Source organism: Hirundo rustica, chromosome 1 (assembly GCF_015227805.2).
Source record: "Hirundo rustica isolate bHirRus1 chromosome 1, bHirRus1.pri.v3, whole genome shotgun sequence".
NCBI lineage: Eukaryota > Metazoa > Chordata > Aves > Passeriformes > Hirundinidae > Hirundo > Hirundo rustica.
In genome coordinates, this window is record NC_053450.1 from 121,344,570 (window position 1) to 121,362,742 (window position 18,173).

The window sequence follows — 18,173 nt, forward strand, 5'->3', positions numbered from 1 at the left end:
GGCAAAGGGCCCCGCGGCGCTTCCAGCGCCTCTCTCCGCCCCGGGGAGCAGGGCTTACCTTGTGACGGGGACGCGAGAGCCGCCCTGCCAGCGCCTTCCCTCGCCTCCTCCCTTCCCGTCCCTTCCCTTCCCCGCCTCCTCGCGGGCAGCGCTGACAGCCCGCCGGGGGGACCCGCCGCAGCTCCCCTCACGCACACAAAGGAAGCGGCGGCGCTGCCGGCCGGGCTGCCGGCCCCGGCCCAGCGGGCAGGGTGGGTCCCGCTCGGGCGAGCCCCGGCGGCGCGGCAGCCCCGCCGAGCGGCGGCCAAGCCCCTTCCCGGCCGCCGCCGCCGCCGCCGCCTGGCACGGGGCTGGCGGCGAGCGCGGCTCCTGCCATGTGCCGGCCCCGTCCCGGCGGGGCGGCAGCGCCTGTTGAGCGCCTCGGCCGGCGCCCCCTCGGCGGTGCCGCAGTGTGGGCTCCGCGCTCGGCTGCGCCCCCGCCGCCCCCCGCCCGCCGGGGACCCCCGCTGCCGCGCCGCTACAATCGAGGCAGGGCTGCGCCCCTTGCCCTCGCTGCTCTTTGTCCGTCTCCTGCCCCCGAGGGCTGCCCTCTGTTCCCGCGGGGCTTTCCCTCCCTCCAGGCAGTCTCCCACCTTCTCTTTTTTTTTCATTTTCATTTTATTTTTTTTCCCCCCTCTCTCTTCTGACATCCGTTTTTCTTAATAAAAACCAAAAAACCAGGCCGACACCAACACGGGGTTTTGCCCTGCCAGGTGCATAGCGAGTGCAGGGCCCCGGCCCGGCCGCAGTTTGGGTTTGCCCTCCCCGCAGCGCTCCCGGCCCGGGGGCTCTGGGGGTACACGGGGGGCGGCTGCCAGCATCCAGCGGGGGCATGGAGGGTCTGGCTGACCAGCCGCGTCCGCAACCCTGTGTCTTAGTGTGCAAGTGGGAAAGAAGAAGAGCCGAGAAAGCATCACTTGGAGGCTTCCTCCTGTCGACTGCCCTTCTCGTTCCCTTTTCCAGTGTTTTAGAGCCAGCCAAGGCTTCCATCTCACTTTATAAAAGGAGGGTGGGAAGGCTACAGGAAGGTGGGCACCCGAGTGGCATGACACACAGTCTTGCTGGCACGGGATCTGTAAGAAGCTTAAAACCTATTTGCTATGACGATAATTTATGAAAGCCTTCCATGTTTCGTAACAGAGAGTCTCTAACACAAAGTTACTTTGGGAGCGAGGAAGCGCATTAAAGTTTCTTTGGCAATAGAAGCCCTACCCACCCAGCTACTCCGCGTCCCAAACCAGCGTGCAAATGTCCTGCCCGCTCTGTAACCCGCGCCCAGCCGCTTCCCTTTTCTCGCGGAGCCAAACTGCAGCCCGGGCTCCCTAGAACCTGCAGCCGGTTCCCGTTTTTTCCTCGGGAAAACGGGTCCCGAGTCCCCTCTAGCGGCTGCAGAGGCAGAGGCAGAGGCAGCGGTGCCCGCCGTCGCGGCAGCCGGGCCCCGGGTCCCGCTTCCCCCGCGGGGCTCCTGCGGCAGCGCTGGCAACGCGGCCGAGGCCAGCTGGCTTCTCCGGGTTTTATTTTGCAATGACGGCTCGCTCCGTGTGAGAAGGAACGAGCTTTAAACCAGGCTTTAGCGCTAACTCCTATTAATCTGTAAATTGCCACGTACGGACATAAAAGCAGGTCAGGCGTGTCACTGCTTTTTGGTCTTTGGCCAAATATTTCGTGTCACGCGTTTTGAAGAACGGATTTTAAGGACAAAATGGGAAAGGCAGATACGTCATAAAACCAAGCTGATACCTGGGGTGTAGGAAAATACTGCAATAATACAGTAAACACCAAGACTGCCCTAGTAAATTGTTACTTGCAGAGTATGTGATGTTTCAAATAGTCAAATGGGATTCACTTGTATCCTACATGGTCGTTTCTCTTTCCAGTATCTGCTATGTCTTCATATTCCCCTCCATAATATAGCACTCTCTTTACCCTCATGTCTCTCCAGCAACTCTTGGAGTTGTATATAATTGGCGAAAACTGGTCTCATATAATTGGCGAAAACTGGTGTTAACAACACTGACAGAATCTGCAGGGACAGGGAGCAAATAACCTGCAAGGGAGAAAACACCCTCATTCTGCTGAGACTTGGCAGACAAAAAAGAATTTCCTTAACTAATTTTAAATTATCTTTCCACCCATATATCTGGATAAATCAAGAGAGCAATTTCTTCAAAGAATGATTACTCTAGATATTCAAGTAATTGAAAATGGAGTATTTTCTATCCAAAACCAGTGAGTATGAACATGTCTGATGATGAGTGTGTTTACCTTTGGAATTATCAACAGGCAATTGTTGATAATTTTTGTGGTAACAGCAGGTATGAGGTTGTGTAATCTCAGTTTTTACAACACTGAAAGGTAAATCAATAAAGTTAAGTAAAATGCATTTCGATTAAAAGAAACTCACATTTCAAGACAGGATGGCCTTTTTCTTGTTACAAGCAAAGAACATAAAAGCCATGAAACTAGAGGGGAAATTACTACATCAAAGGGGAAGCAAATTTAAATGACACAAAAGTAGCCTTGTTATGTGTAAAAAGTGCAAAGTAAGGACAATGCAATCAAATCTCAGTTCCATTTTACAGAAACTGTGGACGGATTCTGCCCTAGTCTAATTTGGCAGAGCCCCAACATATCCATTGCTAATGATATAAATACGTAGTATAAAGAATAAATTTAAATGGTAAACTCTGATGTAAACTATTCCTGGGTTTTCCATAAGTGTATGCTTCATGTAACTCTGATAAAAATCTTCTACTTTACCCTCCCTATAGAACTAAATTTAGTGCCTGCTTCCATGTTATCTGCACTTTAATGAGAAGTCACAACTTCCAAAAGTTTTGAGAAACTCAGAAAAATCACATTTCCCTGTGTATTACGATCTTAGAACACTGCACTTGACATTAGCAGTGAGTTGCAAAGGAAAAATACTAAACTGTATGCTTTGCATTAAGCATGAGAAAGATCTGAAAGCTTTTCCTGGGGAAGATTCCTTGAAGATTTCCTTGCTTCTAGATTAGTTCAATATAGTTTTTACTGACAGAGTTTCAGTATTTATTTCTTAGGACTGGTTTTTTGTTTTTTTGGTTTTTTGGGTTTTTTTTTGTTTTTTTTTTTTTGTTTTTTTGGTTTTTTTTAATTTTTTTAAAGAGATTTAAAAGTTTGTTGAAGAATTAACAAAGTCAGTCCATAGCAAAATTCCAAAGAAGTGAGCGCCTGCCTAATGCTGGAGCTCAACTAGCAACATGATATTTGAAGTAACATTTGAATCGCTGTGGAAGTGGCCATTGTATTCCAAACACTAATAGATATGGGAAGCTCCAAGTAATAACTGGAACATTCATGGAACCCAAACCCATTGCTGCTAAAAAAAAGAAAGAAAAAAAATCTCAGAAAACACCTAAAAGGTTTCTCCAAACTTTCAATGGGTTAGATTTTTTCTGTAGCCTAATTATCTACTCTCGTATCTCAGCATGGTAAGACTTCTATTCAAGCTAGAGCTCACACACATTTTATTCTCCAATAAACAAAACTGAGTGAACACCATGGAATTACAGCAAATAGTTAAGTCTTGCAGCCCAAGAACTGTTGAATCAAACACAAAAATAAGTAAAATTAAATTAGAAAGTAACTTTCTTTCATAGTGTATTTTCAAACCTGTTGCTGTGTAGGTACATGCATCATTTCATTGTCATGCAAACTGGTGGAAAAATGTATTTTGGTAAAATTGCAAGCATAGGCAGGGTGAGGACATGCATTTGGAGGGCCATCAGTGCAAAATAGTGACTTTGACAGCCGAGGGCATGTCTGTGCTGCTTTTGTGCTGTGGAGTGAACTTTGGAGTGGCCTTGGTTCCCCAGCCAACTGGTGTTTACTGACTTGTGTCTTTATTTCAAAACAAAGGCTCTGCAGATGAGAAAGACCACCTGCATGGTCATCACTGTCATAGCTAGCTTGCAGTGACTTTGTGAAGACAAATCCTAGCTGACAAATAGTTGTTAATGTTGCCATGTGATGGAAGCGAGCAGAAAGTCACCCTTCTGTACAGCGGACTGAAAACCTAGAAATAACAAATAATGGAAAGCAGGCAGAGCTGTGCTGCTTTCCTTCAAGATGCCAGATTTTTCCCTATTGACCAAATGGATTATTGCATAGCTAAGTATCCACATGTTTAACATCCTGGTTTCCTCTCGTTCAACTTTAGACATAGTAGGCACTTTCACAGTAGAGGCAAAGACTTCTGCAGAGAATTTCCTTCATTCTACTGACTTGGCAGAATGCTTCCTGCTGCAGAAAAAGAGATTTAAAACACAAATATGATGAGGAAAAAAAGGGGTCGCTAGATAGGGCCTGCAGTAACATGAATCTCTGTACCAGCCTGGATTACTTCATCTGAAAGAAATTAATCCAAGGCAGACAATCTTTTATATTGCTATCTTTAAGGTGTTGAAGTCTCCGTTAGGCAGGAGCCATTTCATAAGAGCCCTCCTAAAAGAATCTGGATTGAAATCAGCACATCTTGAGTCCCCTCAGCCTCAAGCCCTCTCCATCCCATAGGACAGCCAAGGTTTGTGTGGCCTTCTGGCAGCCAAGCCCCTGTAGGTGGCTGGAGCACAATCCTCAAGGATTCTGGTTTTGCAGCCACGGCACCTGGGATTATGAAATTTATGGAATCTGCCATAATCCGCAGTATTTGACGGCCGGGTTATGATGTCAGAGGAGCAGGGGCTGACTGTGTGCCGTAAACTTTCACCTGGCAGGGAAAACAGCAGTTTGAATCATAGGTAATGAATTTATTTCAGCCTGAAAAGTGGCAGTTGTTGTTTCAGTGTGAGTGTAGATAGTTTGGCAAAAATGTTGGAATTTAATTAATTATGCAAATAAGGGGAAAGTAAAGATGGTTGGCCCACTGTTCTGGTTATGTAACAGGTATAGAAATACAAATGTTCTGGGCAAGACAGCAAGATATATGACACAAAGATTTAGAGTGCAAAGACCTAAAATGCTAATCCTTCCTTTGATGTTTATATTGCTTAACTGGAAAGGGAGGAAATGCATTTTTCATTCTTTGATGCTGTGGAAGGGAAAGGCCTTTATAAGCAATATATAATCCACATTTATATACTCTCCACAGTACTTGGAAACTTCATTCAATATAAGCAGAAGCTATAATAAGAAAAATAAACCAAAATATCAATAAATAGCAGATGCACACTGTATTTGGGTATGAATAAATTATGTGAGTCATAATGATTGCAACAGCAGGTGGTGGTGTAGTTCAAGACTCTCTGTGATTTCTCCCTTTTTCCTTGTACTCCAAAGAGGAAGGCTTGAGACCCCTAATGCCTGGTGCAATTTTTAGCTCTGCACCTTCAATTGGTGAACAAACTAGAGGCATCTATTGAATTTTATTAACTCTGAAAAAAAACATACAGCAAATGGGATGGTCCTCATTTGTGAGTGCTAAAGCTGCTGCTATGACTAATTTATGAACATCCATCCTATTTGTCTTTCCACTTTCTTCCTGTCTCATACATCCTATTTTAATTAAATCTCAGATAGGGAGTTCGCTGGAGTAGAGAATTTCCTTGTCATTTTGTTTTCAAAGTTTTTTTATTGTGGAGCTCTAAAGCTGTAATTGGAAACTGATAAAGATTTTGAAATTACTAGTCAATTATGTAACTGCCATTAGACTTTATTATAAAAACGTAAGTTGTACAGAAGCAGTTCAGGTGAAATTGAACTTCAATATGCTTTTCCTTTCTTGATAACAACCAGCAAGTTGCAAATACTTTGCCTTAGAGAACAGAATTTGAAAGTCACGAGTATTTGCAGTATAGTTCTCTTTTGCATCATGATTACACTCTTGCTTTGGACAGTGTTTCATTTAAATTTTTCCAGAGGGGGTACACAAAGCTACTAAATATTTAAACATATGTCTAATTTTTTTTACTGAACCATAGACACTGATGATTTTGGACAGTGAAACCTTTTGTTGGTCCAGGCAACTAGTATCAAACAAGTCCTGCACATGCAGGAAACGAGGACTTTTCTCCATGTTTCTGTACTGCCATTCTCTGAACAGAATGCATCCCTATTTACTGTGAAGGTCATGTTTGTATACGAGCTACTCTCAATCTCTATAATTATTGGAAGCAACTGCACTCCAACATAGGTGAAGGAGTGAAAAGAACAAGAATAGAAACAATTTTGATGAACTTAACAACAATAATCAGTCTCCTTTTATGAATATTCTAATTCTTATGTTATTATGTATTAACAAACTCAATCTGAAGTATGGGCCTAATGGGCATTAACTGAGATTTCCATATAGAATTTTTTCAAGTACATCACACTTAAACTCCATGATGTACAATGCATGGCTTTTATTAACCTTTGGCCTTTTATCTAGACTGACATTTAAATAAATTCTTTTCCTCATAGTTCATCTCTTCAACCTGCAGTAAAGTCATCATGCTGAATTCACAGCTTCCCAATTACCATGACAAAGCAGAGATATCAAAGCTTCAGATTTACTCTTTCATTAAGAAACAAGACTGGGGTTCAGAACAGAGCCACTTTAACTCTCATCTTTTCCTTGTATGAATGTGAATTATATGCAAACCTACTAAGATTTAATTAATGAATTTATTTGCTATTTCAGCATTCTCACTATTTCTTGATACTGAATACATTTTGGCTGATGGATTTGGGAACTGTTCAATGCAACAACATATTCAGATACTCTACATTCACAAATAGTGGTAGACCTGTATGTTTTGTTACCTAAGTTGTGTGTTGTGAGCCTTCAGAAATTAAACCAGCTGTTGTCCAAAGTAAGTTCTATTTCAGCTACAGAACCGAAAACCGTGTTCATCAGACTATAGCAAAACCAAAGCTTTTCTCATTTTTTGTCAAAAGATAAATTAGTCAGAGTATCTATTTAGAAGTTATTTACTTCAGATATTCATGCATTATTTATCTCAATATTTCCCCTGTTTAACTGTGATACCATATTCCCTTAATTAGCTACAAATATCTTAAATTAGAGAGGGGCAGCTACTTGCGGAGAACTCTCATATTAATATGGGTTTTATTTATAAATGTTTACTGCTCCTTTATAAAGCACTGTCTAGATGTAATTGCATATACTTTGCAATTTACTAATATAGACTGGAGAAGCCTCAAGCTGGCTGTTTTATTCTTAAATATGTTCAGATTTGGATGCTCTGTTTTACATATGTAAACAGAAACCTTACAGGCTATACTGGGTTTTGCAGTTGGGTTCGCTATTCTTTGTTTATAGGCTTATAGGTCAAATGTAGATATTTTGGATGTTTCATTGGACCAACATACCATTCATCTATGTAACACAATTTCCTAAAGGCCTACTGACATTAACCATCCTAGATTCCAGATGAACGCATTTCTCTTCACTTCTCTACCGTTTTGCCTAGGAGATAAAATCAATACACAGCTTCATGTTTCTCCCTGAATGCTTGCACCAAAACCTTGCTTCTACTGAAGGCAGTAATAGTTTTTCTCACTGACTTCAAAGAGGCCAGTGTTTCACCCTTCATTTCCCTGCTGGATACTACTTTTCCCTTTAAGCTACCACGTATCATAAAAATTACTGTTACTTCAAAAACTATAATGCACCACAGTAAAAATTGCAATGCCACAAGGTAGTGTCAATATGTATTTTTATGCAGTAGAGGGAGGAGGAAATAAACCAGGAGAGACAAACGTTCCTAGTCAAAAATGGAGAGTTTTTGTTGCAGTTATAAATGAAAGTACATCCTTTCAAGCAATAAAACCCCCATGCGCCTGCTTCGTACCATTCCACCAAGGGCAGTCACAAGGTAACAGGAGGTTTACCAGCAAATTTCTTCTTATAATTTCTCAGTCACGAAGAAGGTTAGAAATGGGATTTTGAGCTCTAAGGGGTTTGTGAGAAATGTGTAAATATCCAGCATGTTCTGCAGATCTGAAGTATTGAACTATGATCCTGGCGAAACCTAGATTTTAGTGAGTTCAACTTCATTTTAAGATATGGCATTGTGGATTACCTTGCTTCTTTAGTTAACTTTTCCCAGTCATTTATCTTCTGCCTGAGAGGCTTTGCTGTAGTTTTAAGCATCCAGACCAAATATTTATAAGAAAAAGAGGATCAGGTTTGTCTTTCATTCAGAAACAGATAAAGTTATCTTGTATGCAGATGATACAGAACTATAGATGAGTAGAGACAGTGAGCAATAGGAACTACAACAATTTGAGCTGTTGGCCTCTTTTAATTTCCTAAGTCGGGACCATTTAAGTATGTGACAACCCTCCCTGACTTTGAGGGGAAGGTCAGGTCTTGGTCCCAGTGCAGAATTTCTGTGTTTCTAATCCTACTATTTGTGATCTGAAGGGGGTGATGGAGTGATGCATATTTGGACTTCAAGGATAAAAGCTCAGCCGAGGAAACATTTTGATGAGTAGGTAGTAAAGAATAATTCTATTCCGTGAGTAGTTTGCTATAAATATATATATTTATATATGATCTGTACCTATAAGGGTAAAATCACAACTGGGGAAACCTTTTAATGAAAAGCTTGTCAAAAGTATAAACCATAAATATTTTTATATCTATAAATAAATAAATAAATATAGCCTGTACCATAAGTAGAAATTTGTTACATCACTGTCTAAGATGTAAAATGGAAAAAGGTGACAAAGTAAATGAAGGGTATGAATGACTCCTGATAGTCAAATCTATCTGCAATACCGTCATAGCTCTTATCTTTTGTTTTGTTTTGTTTTGTTTTGTTTTGTTTTGTTTGTTTGTTTGTTTCCCCTGGTTGGATTGGTTTGTTTGGGTTTTATTTCTAAGGAAAAGAGAATGCTTGATTAAGCTAATTCTTTGGCTTACTCCATTTGCTACATAATTAACTGAATATTGAATAGACATTTTTCACGTTATGTAAAATCAGCTGAAGTGGACAGGAAAACATTCGGAGTACAAATGAGCTTTTATCAGTGACTGAAGATCTTATTGTCTATGATTCAAAAGGAAAGTAAACAGAGGTACCTATACCCAACCTGTCTTTAATTCCACAGATGTAAAAAAGGAAACAAAACCTTTGAAGTCCTGCTCTCATTATTATTCTGACATTTTGAAGCATGCAAAAACATTATGTGAAATGCAAATTCTAAGGAATTTTATCAAAAGTAAGCACTTCAAAGAATGTGATTCTAAAATTGCACAATAAATTAAAGATAAAATTGGATGAAAACTATGTAAAAGAGTCATAAATAAGTGTCTGTGTGCAAATAACATTAACATGTCATAAACTTAGCTGGGCAGAATGGGGGCTGTAAAAGTGTTGAGGATGATTTGGTTCAGGTTTGCAAGTTCTTGGCTACAGAGAACATGCAGTGCGGGATTTCAAGGCCCAGGCAGTTCCCCAGGGAAAGCTGTGAAAAGATGGTTGAACGGCATTCAGTTAAAATTCTGCTGTGAACACCAGTAAAAGGATAACCCTTTCAGGGTCTGCAGAGGTTCCATTTAGCAGAGGTTCCATTGAGCAGAGCATAAGGATCACTGTGTTCTCATAAAGTTCAGAAAATTAAGAGAAAGAGCTCTACCATAGAAATAGCAAAGTATTTTCATGTCTTCAGAAGGAAATGCCTCCCAAGAATGAATAATTAGATGGAATGACTTGCTAAAGATCAACCTCTTATATCACAGTTCATCTTGAAAAGAAAATGGAAGTGACTGGTACAAATGTTACAGATTAAGTCAAAGTGCATCCCATTTCAGGAGTGCCAATAGGAAACTGAGGAAATTTGCCCACGGTCAATCAAGATTAACCCTCCACACTCACCAAAGTTTGTAGAATTACAGTCAAACGTAGCATAAGGCAAAGAAAGTTTTTCACCAGACTTTATTGGCCGTGTTGGCTACCTCTGACAGCACTTTAAACACTCACTTTAAAAAAGATAATGAATTAAGCAAAATTTTCCTTCTTTTACCCCTAGCTGTGAAGAGCAGCCAGTAGGAAGAGCAGTGGAATTTCAAACAACCCTGTGCCGTGGATCACCCCGGCTGGAAAAAGGCAACAACTGAGAGGGATGTGCTTGTGTGTCTGTGAGATACCATCCATACACACATCTGTGAGTGTGTGTCTGCGTCTGTGTGTTTCTGTGTGCGTGTGTTCCACTGCTCACATACACACAGCCTTGGGAAAGCCAGAGACATTTCATGACTGGCTGGATATGAAGCAATTTTTCTTTCTACACTGATATAGAAAAAGACATAATTTTTGTGGTCATTAGAATGCTGCACATAATTTTCTTAAAACATTTTGCCTCATCTGGAGCCCTATTTTCCTCTCCATAGGCTGCTTAACTCTTATTAATATCGATGGGGGTTACGCACACATGTGGAGAATAAATTAGTTTCTTCATTGTTTCCTTCTGATAAAATTAAATGTTCTTCCCACATGTTAAAATCAACTCACATACTGTTGTTCTCAGGGTATTGGAAATAGGGAACATTAGTTACTAGTTGAATCTTACAATATTTTGCCTCTTGAAAAAAGACCTTATCCTGTCACCGCGACACACAAAGAAATCACACGCAGACAAGAGATTTTCGCAGAGGTTCTTCTGATCCAGCTCCCAGCTGAAAGAGCAGAGAGAAGAGACCCCTTTGTTTATTCTTTTACTTTTATACATTTGTGGGTCTAGCAGAAGATTGGCTTTTTGGGGTTTCCACCCCTCAGCCTCAGTGGCTAGACGAATTGTCAGTTACAATTGTTTTCAGGTTAGAAATGTGCAAACAAAAGACAGAGAATGAAAAACAAAGGATTTGTTTATATTACTTCTGTGGGAAAGGTAGAAAAACTGCTCTAATATTCTACAGTAACTAAAAGATCTGATTCCATTTATGAAAATCAAAAGGCTAATAAAGAAACTCAGAAAAACCAGGGTAACACTTATCCTACTCCTTTTAGAATCAGAAAGTAGTTGTCAAAAACTTCAGTCAGAACTTGGTTTCATCCTTGGGCTGTATGTAAACCCTTCTCTCCCAATATGGTGCATTATTCAGACTAGATTTGTGATAGTAGTTTCTTCATACTAATAAATGGCCAACCTCTTTTCCAGTCATTTTTTTATCAATCAATTCTTATTTTCTTTTTTCTTATTTACAAACATTGGAAGACAAATGTTTCTGTCACAGCCAGTTGCGGGACTGTCTCAACTCATTTTCCTGTAAGTGAAAAACACAAAGTTAATTTTCACTGACACGAATTTGAGATACAATTTAATACCATCATTTTACAGGGAATCATTATTGTGCATGATTTGGTATATGTAAGATGCTGGGAAGGATTTTATACTCTTTGAAGTGTTTTTTTTTTACAGGGCAAATTATTATATTTATAGAAGACCTATTAATATTTATCCTTGACATTGCATCTAAGAAATAGCTACAGAGACTGTTCCATAGAACTTTCACCATTTTTAGAACATGCAATGCTGATCATTAACATTCAACTCAGTCTTAAAGGCTATTCCTCGAGGGCTGATGGCATCAAATAAATTGGACCAGTTTCTAAGAAGCTGCATCCCCTATGGATCTCTCAGTAGCAGAGAATGATGAAGCTTATAACTTCCTAGGACAGCAGTGGAGGTGCAGCTGCAAATGGAAGAAGAATAGCGTGTCATTAATGCCTGCCTAACTGTCTCAGAAGTGCTATGAGGTGGGGGAATGTCTGCAGCTTGAGAGACTAAGGGTTCCCATAGTATTATGAACCTCTCGTTGTAGATACACTTTTCGAAAATAATTTGACAGAACCCTACGGAATAAAACCTGTGTGAACTCAGCTTTAAGCCACCGTTAAGAAAAATGAAGAAGTCTAAAGAGCTCGTACCAATGCCATTGACAGAGTCAAGAGACAGGACTCATTGAAGTTACCTGATCCAGCAATTAAGCCAGTATAATTATATAAAAACTGGTGATCAAATTAACAGAGATGAAGATGTATAAGAAATAATTTATCAAAATTCAGATTCAGCACTATTTTTTCAGTATTATTTATTTTAGTCTTCAGTTACATAGACAGTAGTTTTTCACGGCAATTCAAGAACCATTTAGACTCTAATTTTTTCTCAGAACTCTCCTAAACTTTGGGATTTTGCTTTTTGTATTTTAAGCTCACTATACCACAGAATATCTTTATGACCTTGAAACAAGGTGCAATCTTTTGATGTCTAGTTGCACTTGCTTTTCAGATTTTGTCTCAGTTTTTCTTTCTAACTGCAATAATGGATCTCAAAATATGGTGGAAAGTAAAAACTACAGTTTGTGATATTTGTTTTTATTACCTTGATTCGCAAAGCAGTCACACGGAGAGAGAGGTTTCGCAGGGTGGAGAGGTTCCTCCATGCCAGCTCAAAGCTGAGTCTGGGGCGGAGAGAGAGCCTCCTTGTTTATTTCTTACTTTATATACATTTTTGGGTCTGGCCAAACATTGACTTCTTGGAGTTCTCACCCCTCAGCCGAATGGTCAAACCAGCTGTCAGTTACAATTGTTTTCAGGTTAGAAATATGCAAACAAAGGACAGAGAATGAAAAACAAAGGATTTGTTTATGTTACATATGTGGGTAAAAGGTAGAAAACTGCTCTTAATATTGTGCAGTAACTAAAGATCTGACTCCATTTTATGAAAATTCAAAAGGCTATAAAAAACTCAGAAAAAGCAGGGTAACGTTTTATCACGGGTTAATCAATAAAACAACTTAACTGGGGTTTGAAATACCTTCTAGGTCCTTGAATGCTTTAGTTTGCAAAGTTGTGACTCAAGAAGACTTGCTGTGAACCATTCAATTCCCCCCGTGGTGAGGCATCCACAATATGAGGACACCTGAATTTAGACATCTAGATGTCTCAGTGACTTATGTTCCATTACAGTAAGTCAGGATTTTGTCCATGTCACCTGTGTGGATCTCAAAGAGCCACTCAGCTGCCATTCAGGTAATAGGTATCTATTTTAGAGAGAGAAGCTGATTCTGCTCTGCTGCAACTGAATCCCATCAGCAGATGAAGCTCCTACCCAGAGCTTAAAAAAAATTGGATGCTCTTCTAAATCTTCCATCCTATTAAGCTCCAGCTCAGAGAATAAAATCTGATTTACAAATTTTAGTCTGCTTGATTAAAATTATGCATTTGATTTACTTAACTGATTTATTCTCTTTACTGTATTTTGTTGAAGGCAATTGCCCTGTGATGGTCTCAGTATTACAGAGGGATGATATCTTACACACAGTCTTATTTAAATTGTTTTTTTTAGGGGTATGTGCCATGTACAGTGAAACAGGATCCTGCAGTAGCTGAGATATTTGGAGTTGAGGAAATTAAACAGTCTTGGCCAATTCAATGCCATTGCAATAGAAATTGTTACGGGCTTTCTCAGGTACTCTCTAGGTCTTCTGAAGCTCCCTGGGTCAAAAAGCTCCTAGGCCTGGGTATGTGTGGTGGGAGAAGGTACTTCCTTCTCTCCACTTGAGTTATGGTCACACCATCACTGGAGTCCCATCTCCCTGTTGCTTTTCTTTGTACTATTGTAATGGAAGAATGAATAAGGGAATCTTAAGTTTTCTTTAACAGAAAAATTCTAGCATTTTTAGCATTCAAAATAAAATAGAAGCCAAATAAATCTTTCCAACCAAAGTTATTGTTGAATAAGCTTTTCAAATAAATCCCAGAATGCAAATCTATTACAAACTCAAGGCGGGGCACATTGCCTCTTAGTCTGTCCTGAGAAAAAACATTGTGCAAATGAGCTTACCATAAAGATGTATTGGAACCAGTCTGGAAGACAACACACCAGTTAAGTTGTTGCTGGCATGGAGTCCCTCCATTAAGATCACTGTCTCAAAATATTTTTCAGAGAGAAATCCTGCTACTTTGTAGAAAGTGAACAGTTCTAAAATGTCAGTGGACTGATAAACTCTTTCTTTTAAAGAATGACTGTCCAGAATGACTTCTCCAGTAAAGAAAAGTGGGTGCAAGCTCAAAGTAGAGATTTAGAGCTTTGCACAGGAGTGGAAGGGTGATCTATGCTCTAGAAACACACAGCCGTATTGGCATCTTGAAAGCATATTGATTTAATTATTGCTTAGCTATTTTCTCTGGAATTCTCACTATCATATTGGATATGTTTCACAAGCTGATAACAAATATCACACATGTAGCTCAAGCCCCTACAAGCAGTAGTCAATGCACTTTTAAATGAAGACTTGTTTTTTCTAACAGATTAACACATAAGAGCAAATATCATCCGTTGCCTCAGAGGAAGAATATTTTTGGTTATTGCGACTTTAGTTTCTAGCTAGTCAGGAGATTTTGCTGCAGAATTATACAATAATTTAATTACGTAAGGCTATCAGGTTTCTGACGGGGATGCAAATCTGTGCAGTTGTGTTTGTGATATTTTTGATGACTTTTTGCCCCTGTGGCTTCTTTATTCAAGACCAATTGGCCACATGCATTGTTAGTGACCACTAAGGGTGAATAATTTCTGTCTTTCATGAGGGTATCAAGAGTCTCTGTCATATAAAATGCAAAAGTAAAAGACACTGAAGTATTACACTGAAAGATTGCTTGTTAACCTTGCTATGGCTAATAAAATTCTAATTTGCAGTTCTTGATTCACTGTTGCTGATGTCCATGTGAGTAACATGGAATTACTCTGGTTAAAGCTGTTAAAATAAGAGGCCTACATGAAAAAATATATTATGCAGGAAGGAATTATCACTTTTCCCCCCGAACTGAGGTTAATCTATACTTTCTGTCCAGTAGGTATGCTTGGATTTACAATTCTGTTCTGCTAAAACCCAGTTAATTGCATTAAGTACAGTTGAAATGTGTTCAGAGATGATATTAGCCTTCTGATTATTGAGCACATACTGAAACATGAGGGTTCAACCATCTAAATGCATTAGTTATCTATTAGTGATACTATAAACTTCTCTAGTTAACACTACAGGAAAGAAACAAAACACCTCATAGATCAAGTCCCAGTGCGGTGCCTTGAATTTCTTGATGCTTTTAGTATTCATTAAAATGTGTAAAATGCATTTTCAAGAAAATAAAATATGGCCACTTGCTCTTAGTTTGCATTTGGTATAAAGCACAGTTATGCATTATTTCTGCAGGTGTATTTTAATACTCATTGTCCTGTCTACTTTATGTTATGATTAAATTATCCTCGTTCTGCAGACTCAGACCAGAACCTCTGTAAACTGTAGAGCAGCTGTACACAGCCTCTGCCACTGCTGTCTTTTAGTCACATCTTAACCACAAGATCCTTCTTTAATTATAGTACTATATTTGCAGGAACAAACATATGTGATGAAATTTCATACTCTGCTTTTTCCCAGAAAAATAAATGAAAAAGTTGGTTTTGAGTGCAGTATCAAATTCCACGGTTGTGGATTTAATTATATAGAAATTTAGTTTCTCTAAGCTGTATCCTTTGTATTATTTAGGATTGTGGATGGAAGTGAATAAAACAGCATTTATGTCAGAGCTGTGAAATGATGGCAGTGCAGCATGCCTTCCCATTTTTCATTGTGTCACATCCACTCTTGACAGAACTTTCATTTTAGAAGCTACTAGTCTGCCATTCCTATGAAAAACCAAAGACTCCTCAGTGAGCTGGTTATTTGTAGGTAAAAGATAAGAAAATCTCAAGTTCCTTAAACCAGCTTCTTGCAAGATCTCTGCTTTTATTTACTTCCTGAGAAACAACTTTGACATGAATGTCGTGGCTCGTCCTTATCTTGAGATTTGCTGTAAAGTTAGAACAGTTTTGGATGCAGAGTTCTTATCCTCTTCACCTTTGCAGAAGTTCTCATGAAACATATTGCTCAGGGTGTCTTCCTATACCCTCTGTATAATCACAAAACCAACAGTGAAAATAGCCAACTTTAAATGTAAAGCTTTGAAAATATAAAGGCTTGTGCATAGAGTCTATGCCCAATGTCCATTCCCTGCTATCTTAATAATATTTTGGTTTGCACTCCTCAGGAAGACTTCTGCTGGAGGAAATGAAATGGGGTCAAATTTCTGATGGCTTAAAGATGACACTGCCAAAACCAAAAATTGCTTTAAGTAATGACAAACCACGGCGAAGGATTTTAGATACACCTTCCTTTGTACCTGAACTGGCTCAACCGGTTAAACATTCTAAGCTGCAACAGTGGAAAAGAATGGAGAAACACAGATGACAGGAACTAGGGGACTGACCGTTCTGCCTCACGTAAAGCTTTAAATGAAATTATCAAAGGAGGACAGAAATGTCCATTTCCAAAAGGAGACTGGCATTGCATGATTCCCAGCCACACTAACTGATAAATTCCTCTGAGAGCACCTCAGAGCTGACAAGGGGAAAGTTTACCTACCATCACCTCTTGTAGGAGTAGAAAAATTTTGCTTAGCAGTTGTGCTTAAAATTAAAGGAAGTGTTTTGTTCCAGTGACCTGGAGTCTGTCAGAGGATAAAATCTGTGTGCTTTCTTTTCATGCCAAGGTAGGAGAACCAACAATTATAAAAGGAAGTTACGTTCCCTCACACCTTTCCTGCCTGTTTTCTGAAAGCAGATCTTCCACCCTGCTGGTTACAGCTTGCCAGCATTTATTTGTGTTAGTTTTCCCTAACCAGTGTTAAAGTAGGTTTTAGTGTCCTCTCCACGCTGTTACTCCTTTCACACAATTTCCTGTGTCTTGCTCCTGCTATGTTGTGAAAATAGTGATTGAACCAGACTGGTGCACTGTGGTAGCACTTCCAAGAGCCTTGATGGCACCTCCCACAGACAGTCTGCTCATGGTTATTATCCTCATGTTTGTGCTCTCAGAAATCTCTGTCAATTGCCAAGAGAGGAAGAAATGTGGTCCCTGTGAGTGCGAGGGTTGTGTCTGGTCTCCTCTGACGTGCTGGTGGTTGCTGCCAAGCTCTGCTCCCGGGGCGCGGTGCTGCGACCTCACGGTTGGGTGTAAAGCCGTAATGTAAACTGCGCAAATCTCTGCCGTGCCTGCCGCCGTCTCTCCCTTTTCTGAAGGAATTAATATGCTCACCAGATGGTTGAAACACAGGCAACGCATGAACACCACGCTGGAAAAATATCTAGCTGACATATTAGACACACACTCTACCCATGTCAGAAAACTTGTCTTTAGGCAGAGCAATGAATCAAAGGCTCCCATTTTCATGTGAATTCCACTTGTTTCCCTCACTTTGCATTAGGGCCTTAACTTTATAAAAAATTAACATCTTCAGCAGAAACACCTTGCTTCAACTTTTTTTTTTTTTTTTTAAAGTCAAAAGGTTGCAGCAGGGGTCAAATGGATTAAAAGGAGTGAGCTGTACGAGTTGTGTTGATCCAACAAGGTACTGCAGCTGATTTCTGATTTGGTGCATTCATCCATTTCTCTGTGTCCTCCTGTGTTTTCAGCTAGTCCTTCCACAGGTGTGGATATGAAAGCCTCCCATCCACCCCAGCCTCCAAAAAAGCAGAGGCCATGAAAAAAAAAAAAATCTCAGGTTTTTCAGATTGTTGCACCCAGCAAAATGCAGAGTGATGACTGAAACACTGCAGGATGAGGATTAAATAAAGAATATTCAAGAAGTGGCTTACTGGTATTTTATATCAGAAATGTCCCTGGGTCACCCTGGTTGTCTAGTCTATAATTTGTGTTTTTAAGACTGGAGCCTTCCTGCTAACTGTTGCCTTCTTGAAATCCATTGAAAAACTGACAGTGATGGGTGGTCTGTTTGCTGAAGACTGATTGATTTTGTGTGAGTGGAACTAATGTGCTTCTCATACTGCTGCAAAAGTGTTTGCATTATTTTCTGATACATCTCCTTTACTTGCAGAAGAATTATAGCAGCACAGCCCAGCTAGGCAAGAGGCCTTTAAATTGCCTCCTGACTACCTGCTTTTCATCGGATATCAACATGCTGAGCTCGGGAGGAATTTTAAAAATGCTTATAAGAACAAAAATAAGCACTGGACCAACATACAATCTAAAAGTCAGCCTTGGGGGAAATCCTGCAGCAGAATGCCTGAGGGTTGGCAACAGTCCT